Source organism: Cydia pomonella, chromosome 14, assembly GCF_033807575.1.
Source record: "Cydia pomonella isolate Wapato2018A chromosome 14, ilCydPomo1, whole genome shotgun sequence".
NCBI lineage: Eukaryota > Metazoa > Arthropoda > Insecta > Lepidoptera > Tortricidae > Cydia > Cydia pomonella.
The window spans coordinates 8454183-8461924 of NC_084716.1; the positions used below are offsets into that span (position 1 = coordinate 8454183).

Sequence of the window (7742 nt, forward strand, 5' to 3'; positions counted from 1 at the left end):
CTCTCTCTCTATCGCACTAATATACGCAAACGATTGGTATTTTGGCTAGGCACTAAGCAAGTGTGTGGCCAACATGCCAATCGTTTACGATACGACAACGAAACACTATCTGTCTCTCTATCGCACTAATATACTTTATTTATACCTGCAGTCATTTAGTAACTTCTTCATTTTCCATTGGTGTGAAAGAGACAGAATAAAGAGCAAGGGTTATAGTACACTCTGTAGTCTGTACACTTAGTAGTAGTGTACATAAAAAAAAAAACTACTGTGCATATACAATAAAATAAAGAGTGCCCATATGATATCATATGACACTAAAATTAATGTTGCTTGAAATTATATTGAAAACTATCAAGATTATTCTAGTCTGCATTGAAACGCGCGTCGCGTTGCCGGCGCTCGCGTACCGAGCGCCAACGCCATCTATCGAGCGTTATTTCGTGAAATCGGAGAACGCTCCAAGGATTAAGGGCTCTTAATTATACATCAAATTATGCAAAAATATTTTCCATAATGTCAATAATTATGAAAATGAGGACTGCGTTTGTATGGAGCAGCGTCCGTCCTCTTTCCTCTTAAATATTCTACACACATTTATTACAATCCGTGACCAAAATCCGAGCATTTCTCACTCGCACTCACTCTTTGCTTAGAATTGTTGAATGAAATCCTGCTTATTGAAGTGGAGGTGGAGGATCAATATCAAGTTTTCAATTTAGGCCACAAGATGGCAGGCCTACGCGCGCGGTCCCTATAAATACCCACTTCTAAATCTCATCAGTTCTGCTTACGCTCCCTCTTTAGCCGTGTTAACAAGGATGCCATGGAATTAAATTCCCATGTAAATGTCTGCTTATACAGAGAGGGTACGAATAACCTTGACATCTTTTTCGACGAAAATTTGTCCTAACATGTTTTTGATAAAGAAATAACGTAGACTTAAATTAATTCGTCACGATGAGTTTTGTCTTATGAATCTTATGACTTAGCATCGTCACTGGCGTCGTTCCACTTCTGGGCACATGCCTCCTGCGTCCTAAACTTTGAGTTTTGTTATAATAACTTAAGTTTCAAGATTCTCGTAGGTAGGTACGGACCGGGTTGGAAATTAACCTCGGGTTAATAGGCACACCTTAACGATTATCTGCATTTTGTCGCTTTCACTTGTTCATTTTCGAAAATAAGTAAGTAATGCAAGTTTTTCGGTTAAAGCTCTGCTTTACTCCAATATATGAAAATAAATCTTCTAGCTGCCCATCGTTTTATTTTATAATATCGTGCAAATCAAGTCAAATACAATATGCTATTCTATACTCACAATTAATTACCGCTACTCTTTATTAGATAGGTACCTATCAAAACGATTGCATCGTGTGACGATATTATGTATATATTATGATGATTTCACTGCACAAGATATTGCTGATTTAAAATCATTGATAGCGATTAATAGGAAGGTACTATTCTGTTCCAATTCAATGTGATTTATGTCTCGTGGAAGCGGAAAGGCCTCACAGTACTTTTGGATGGGTAGGTAGGTACAGTAAAATTATATATGTCAAGTTATTCAACGCCACGGTGTATAAAGCGAAATTATGACATCAGTGCAATAGTGGAGCGGAAGTAGGCGACGACATGGCTGCGCCATCCACGGGTCATTTCCGGTCCTTCTACCGGTTTTTAGCGTTAGCATATAACAAAGATTTAAATATATATACCTGGAAGCGCTGGAGATTTTCATTAAGGATTAGGTATACCTCATGTGCCCGAAATTTCATTTGTTATTACTTCTTCATCAATTATTTACCAATCGATTTTCAATTAAGGCAGAAATTGTAAGGTACCTGGCCGCGTAGCCAACGTTACAATCGTTAATGCTGTTTAGCGTAGCGTAGTCATCTCTATCTATCACTTTTCCATATTATTAGTGCGACTGTGATAGTTGCGTTTCGTTCGCCACGGAGCGTGAACGATATGCACGTTGGCTACGCGGGCTGGACTAGACTCAATAAGGCTTAGTTTCCCATCTGGGTTGGAAGTTCAGAAAATTTGAGGTCATTGTCATAACCGTGCTATCCGTACCGTACAGGCTGGTTCACAAGAGCTGGCATGAATGGAATGAACGAGTGAATGACAATATCTATGTGTGTATCATATTAACCAATAAAATGGTGGCTCTCACTGTATACGGATACAGGGCTATAACCGCGAAAATCGAAGTTCGTCAATTGCGGGCATTTTTCTCTGTCACTCTAATTATGTCTCAGTAAGAGTAAAAGAGAAAGATCCCCGCAATATACGATTTTCAGTTTTCGCGGTAGGCCCCCAGGTGTCACTCATACAATGAAAGTTTCGTTCATGTCATGTATGAGAGCTTTCGTGAATTGGGTTAAAATTATTTATGACTCAGGAACAAATATTTGTGCTCATCACACAAATAAACTTACCGGGATTCGAACAGGGTCACTACCAATTAGGCCAGACCGGTCGTCAATAGAAGACGGCCACACTTATGTCATTTGCGATAGACGAGATAGTTCGTGCGTGGTGCAACGAGAAAGTCTTTTCCAGAACGTCTGACATCCTTGGCTTCCATCTTTTCTCCCATTAGAATTTCATTCCGCCAAGGAAATTATATTGTACCAGCACAACTTTTTTCTAAAGCAAAGTACAACTTCCAAATTAATCCTAAACTTCAAGGTACCAAGGCACAGGCAAATTAATTTCAAAACCAAGGTAAATACGTTCGTGTATTTTATTTTTTAATATACGCCGGTAAAGTTTTTTTTACGTTTCGCTGGTTTGGGGCAGTGGTTTTGGCATTAATTTGCTTGTATAGGTACCTATTTCAGTGAGCGGCGAAATGTTCAATGATCGGTAAAATTCGGAGGAGTTGATATTAAAATAAAATAAGGTACTCCTCTCTGACTAAGTATCTACATTAAAAAAATCTTTTACAGTACATATGGGGCTACTTTATAGCACTAATGCGAGAAGTAGCATATTACGTTACTGTGTCGAACATTTAAAGGGCCATATGTACTGTAAAACGTTGTACGATACATGTGCGAATAGGTAATTCGCAACTCGTGTCGATTTAAAACACTCCCTTCGGTCGTGTTTTAATTTATCGCCACTCGTTTCGAATTTCCTATTTTTCGCACTTGTATCGTAATGTACTAAAATATAACTGGATCTGTGTTTATAATTGTTGATATAAAATAATTGACATTTGTTATATTTTCTTTTTAATAAGACATTTAAAAATATTGTTATAAAATATTGATGCTTTTAAAACTTTGTCGTTTTGAAATTGAAGGTGAACCTGTAAACAAAAAGGATTTTTAATTCCACTTATAATTAAAATTCGCGAGTTTTTGAGACAAAAAATTTAAGTGAATCAGTTATTTGTTTTACAAGGGGGCAAATTGTTGTTTAATTTAACCTCTCGTGTTAATATTAAGCGAAAGATTCCAAAATTGAACCACGAGCGTAACGAGTGGTTCGAAAAATGGAATCTTGAGCGTTGCGAAGGTTTCAAGGCACAAGGGTTAAACAAATTTTGCCACCTAGTGAAACAACATTTTTCACCACACCATCACAAGGAAAATATTGTAATAACTGTACAATATCAAACAAAATCAAAGCAAATAAATTCAAAATAAATGTTCTTAACCCTTATCCAGGCCGCAGCTATCTACAAGGTTTTCCAAAAAAATCCAAATATATTCCAATTAACCCAGCTTTGATGATTCATTTAAAAACAAGACACATTTGAACTTTAACCCGGAATGCTAAAGTTGAAATTCTATGGTCGCGTATGTGGTCAATAAATCGTAGTATGTCTGGAAAAGGGTTCAATATATAGCATTCAAAATCATCATTAAAAAGTCAATTTTACCAGCCAACATAAGGAAACAACTCAAAATTTGCATTTATTATTTTGCGCCACATGTGGATAAAATGCAAATTTCTCATCAATTTCTGAACTATCAGGAAGGCCTTTACCAGCGGTGTGGTGAAAAATGATTTAAAATCCGTTTTATTTCGTACCTTGTCACAGTGACAATCAACATGACAGTCGCAATTAGGGACCTCATACTATATTCGCTGTGGCATTTGTCAAGGTACGAAATTAAATTCCTTGACCGTAATTCTTTGTTTCCGATTGAACCGAAATTTATAAAGTCTATTTCGAAAAAATTGAAATTGGCGAGAGGTCGCACAGGACCGAGAAAAGTGGCGCTGTCTTGTGTCGGAGGCCAAGTCTCATTTTGGGTCGCTGAGCCAACGGAGTAAGTAAGTAAGTACTTCGAAAAAAACAATGCACGCAGTCAAAGCACTATAAGTACTATAACCGTGAAAATTGAAATTTGTCACGTGCGGGCATTTTTCTCTGTCACTCTAATTGCGTCTTAGTGTGAGTAAAAGAGAAAGATCCCCCAAATCCGCAATTTGGCGCCCAGTAGGTACTCACGCGTTTCACTATTAAGCTACATGGAATCTATCCAGCCCTCACTATTTAGTATTGAGCTGTGCCATGATGAGTTAGGAACTAAGCTGATTGCACGGTATAAGACACACACTGCAGTAAAACTGATCAGTTCAAATTGAATTCGGTGTCATTTGGGACTCGTGCAAACCAATATAACATACTAAGCCCCTTATACATAAACGTTTACTAAAGTTACGATGCCGCTAATCATCGTTTGTCCCTTTCCATCATACCAATACGTCGGAAAGGGACAAACGATTATTAGCGGCATCGTTACTTTAGTATAAGTACGTTTATGAATAAGGGGGTCCTCGTAAATGTATTAGATAAGTTTTTTTTTATAGCTCGATACCCTAGTTCACACTCGTACTATTTTTTTTAACACATTCACCGCTGAGCTACGGTATGGCGTAGCGCTATGTCGTAGTCCATGGGTTTCCCAGTATGTAGCGAACATTATTTGTAGAGGCAAAACGCTGGTTTGATTAAGACTTTGTGTGTCGTGTACAGTCAGCATCAACGGTGGCAATACTTTTACATCGAAAATCCTTTCATCTCGATAAGGGTTAATTAACCTTTATAGCCCTTATCTTTTGGGTATGTCTACAGGAAACGTGAACATAGTTTTTAATTTGACCCAATTGCGGGTCCAAAGAACCGCATGAGGCTCCCGAGCCGCGGTTTTCCGACCCTGCTCTAAGAAATAAAAATAAAAAAAACTTACCGCAATTCGCTACTCCGTAAAACAATGAATCAAACTACAAGCGAAACTTCCAATACATGAGAGTAGTTTGTTCTCAAGTGCAGGTCCAGAGCTGTCCAGCTGTTGTCCAGATACGAGACAGGTCCCAAAACTATTAGCCGCCTTGACTAGACACTTGGTCGGCACGCCAACTGCGACCGCGTTATCTATGGGAAACCGGGATGACATAAAACCAGCCAAATACAGGTGTAAATTTAGTCATTTGCAAACATTACGGTGTGAATATATAAGTCATATTGAGCAACTTTTATTATTATGTGTCATTACTTTGTCAATACTGGAACACTGAAGCAAAACATTTAAACTTCATTACCTGCCGTCATTTCTATAAGTAATGTTATTAGACTCAACTGAGATAAACCCGATAAACTCCTTTTGGAAGGAGCGGTACCTCCTAACACAAGTATTGCTATACTTACCAGTATAAATACCACTAGATACCAAATAAACTATTTTGTTTTTTTTCATTAGAATCAGACCAAAACAAGTTCAACGATTTTGATAGCACACGCAATGCAAGTGTCATTTTAAACGTCAAACTTTGACGTATACATAACACTTGCTCTGCGTGTGCTATCAAAATCGTTGCAGACTTGTCTTGGTCTAACTCTACTAGTGATAGATATTACCGTAGTATTTAGATTTTTGGCTAAAAAATAACTGCATTCGCGTTGCCAGGGAGGTTTTGGGATTATACTGAGCGACCTACCTACAAATCGCAAAAAAAAATGTCTGTTTCATACATTTTGGCTGGTCCATTTTCTATGGTATCTATTTTTTTTGGGATTTTGGGGTTGGTCCACGGTCAACGGGAATGCAGTTAATTCTTAGGCACCGTGTATATTATTTGAGCAACGCATTTCTGAGGCAAAATATTTTCATAAATCAGAGAAAAATATCGGAAAATACGCAAAATAACACTTGGTAATTACGTATTGAACTTGTGGACCGATCTAGTTGTAGTAATGTAAAGAATAAGTTGGGTGATTTTAGGTAATAGGTAATAGATCAAAAGCAAAGGTATAGTAGAATCGTTTCGAGCGATGGTGCCATAACCTCATCGATCGATCGATGGTTTCGAGGGGTGGTGTTCGGTAAGATGGCGCCACTTTTTGATATTTAACAAAATTAACACATATCAGTGAAATAATAAGGATCAAAATGGCGTTCTAAAAGTTTTAAACGCGTGTCGAAAGATGGCAGTAAATGTACTGTGGCCACAAAATTTTCTTTGACAATGCAAATTATCTTTGGTACAAAACTACTTTTGAATAACAAATGGCATATTGAATTATATGTACCACCATCGCCACTTTGATTTATTAACTTACCTTTGTTTCGATTTAGCTCGGTCTCCCCTAATACCCCCAGAAGTATTGAAAACAGAACGATCAAGGAGATTCTAGTAGTCATGTTTAAATTATTGCGTAAATAAATTCAATATGGAAGGAAACCTATTACCGTTGTTTTTCTAGAAGCTAATACTTAGTTATAGGTTTATTATATGTTTTATACTAAATAAAATGCGGAAAAATTTGCAATATTTTTACAGCACTATCAAGGTTACTGTAGGTACCTAAGTAAAATATGGGTTATTGGTAATTATTGAGTTGGTATTTAAGAATCATAAATAACTGTTTTAATATTTATCTACGACTTAAATTCAACAATAACAATAACCCACAGTACGTATATTAACATTACACACGTGTAAATACGAATTTACACGCGTATTTTATGTTACCATTTTGTTTGCTAACAACAACAACTTTAACTGTAGGTAATGGTTGTTAAATGTTGTCATATTACTTTCGTTATATTTTTCTTTTTGCGTGCAATATTAAAAGTTAAAAGATCATTTTTAGGGTTTCGTAGTCACCTAGAAACCCTTATAGTTTCGCCATGTCCGTTTGTCCGTCCGTCCACGGCTTTGCTCCGTATTCTTTAGAGTTAGTAAGCTGCTGCTATTAATACATTAAGCATGCATGGCGACAGAACGGTAAAATAAAAAAATATTTTTCAACACACTTGTTCAAAACGACGTTTTTATTCCACCGATTTTTGGCTCATAATCCTAGATATTAAACACGCGTGCTTTTTCAGTATATTATACACTCGTGCTTTTTTATTATATTATCCGACTGATTTAAGAAGGTAACTGATTGCTAATAATTTGCATGGGAACGGACCCTTCTTAATTTGGTCGAGTAATACTTATTTTTTTTAACCAACTATTAGGTTTCAAATGTTAGTTCAAAGAGGTTTTATCACACCAAACACAATTTGTGGATTAAATTATCTATTAAATTACATTAATGACTTAAACATAACATTTTATCGATTTGATCTCCATACGTCGAATTGAAATACCAGCTTTTTTTTTTAATGGGGTTGGCCGGTCGAAGTATTAAACAGATGGCGCCATCATAGCTTGCCCTGTCAATCCCTAGAATTGTGTCAAATTCTTGTTTTTTTTTTTGG

General features: G+C 36.7%; 1 long non-coding RNA gene across 1 annotated transcript; it reads right to left on the bottom strand.

Annotated features, from left to right (window-relative positions):
• Positions 1-3234: 3234 nt before the first annotated feature.
• Positions 3235-6748, bottom strand: LOC133524849 (uncharacterized). The gene is made up of 3 exons (XR_009800455.1): positions 6593-6748; positions 5223-5407; positions 3235-3328 (listed from the first exon to the last, which is right to left on the bottom strand). It is a non-coding gene; the product is annotated as an uncharacterized LOC133524849 (long non-coding RNA).
• Between the last annotated feature and the right edge of the window lie 994 nt (positions 6749-7742).